This window comes from Apaloderma vittatum, unplaced genomic scaffold, assembly GCF_000703405.1.
Source record: "Apaloderma vittatum isolate BGI_N311 unplaced genomic scaffold, ASM70340v1 scaffold14372, whole genome shotgun sequence".
Lineage (NCBI taxonomy): Eukaryota > Metazoa > Chordata > Aves > Trogoniformes > Trogonidae > Apaloderma > Apaloderma vittatum.
The window spans coordinates 5,566-6,681 of record NW_009705396.1 but is presented as its reverse complement, the minus strand read 5'-3'; the positions used below and the strand labels follow the sequence as shown (position 1 = coordinate 6,681).

The following is a 1,116-nucleotide window of genomic DNA, read 5'->3' as shown; positions in this document are numbered from 1 at the left end:
TGGCCAGCTGTCACAGAGGTATGAATTCCTTTTAGGAGTCAGCATTTTCACCATTACGTTATGAACAGGAAACCTGTGAATTACCACAGTAATTTCAGCAGTGCAGAAAGCTGCAAAGAACAGTCATAGGCAATACATGCAGGAAAGCAGCAAGCTCCTACTGTATTATTACATAATTTGGTGGTGCATTGTCCACATCCTTCACCAGTAATCACTGCCTAACAAGGTTCTTCATAGCACCCAGTAGCTGCAGTGCATTAAAAACATGAGCTGCAAAGTCACCACTTTTACATAATGCTAATTTTAACTTTTTACCAACAGAGAAGAACAGAGAAAATTGAACTAGCAAAGTAGGTAGCATTTTATTCAGATCACCTGATAAGCAACACTGCAGAAAAAGAAAAAAAAATCTTCCTTTGCCTGAAGCTATTTTTAATCCCAGTGGGCTGGGAGGTGAAGATCGTGTACTGGTGGTAGCAAAGCATGTGGTGGCCTGAAAAGATCACTTCTTAGAGAACTCCCTCCAGCTTCAAAACATAAGTTTTCCTTCTGTTCCTGCCAAGGCAGAGAAGTGGCTTTAGGCTTCATGCTCACTACTTCCTTTGTCTAGGAAGGAACTCAAATGCCTCTTCTTACATTTGATTCAACACTTAAGTACCTCTATATCCAGCAGACCTTGTAATTAACTGCGGACTCAAACTCCACTGCTTTTCAAAAAGCGAGCCCTGCCTTGGCAACCTGTGTATAACAAATACCGATTGCCTGTTTTCCAAGTGCACCTGAACTCTGGCCAACTCTGTCCTGCTCAGTGCTGTGTTTCCTGGCATCATGACCACCAAAGCTTTCATAAACTCTTAAACCCTCATTAATGAAGGGCTCCAGGCTACCGCAGGGATCACAAAGGCACACTGCAAGACCTCATGCCAGACATGGAAAACAGATTTCCACTCCTCTTCTATCTCCCATTGCAGAAGAGTTCTTCTACAGTAACTTGTAGACTTATATTTTTCCATAGCGTTGTGCTGCATCATTCTGAGGCAACGCATAATGATCTATTAATTTTTCTCTAACACTGAAGTTCTTCTGGTCTTCTCATTCAAGCTACCATGTTCAGCA

The 1,116-nt window shown here is 42.1% G+C and overlaps 1 protein-coding gene across 1 annotated transcript in view; it reads right to left on the bottom strand.

The window, feature by feature from the left end:
- The window catches only part of LPL (lipoprotein lipase), a gene marked incomplete at its 5' end in the record, with an annotated part of 15,391 nt that overhangs the window by 8,928 nt on the left and 5,347 nt on the right, over positions 1-1,116 (bottom strand). The gene's annotated exons all lie outside the window — the stretch shown is intronic.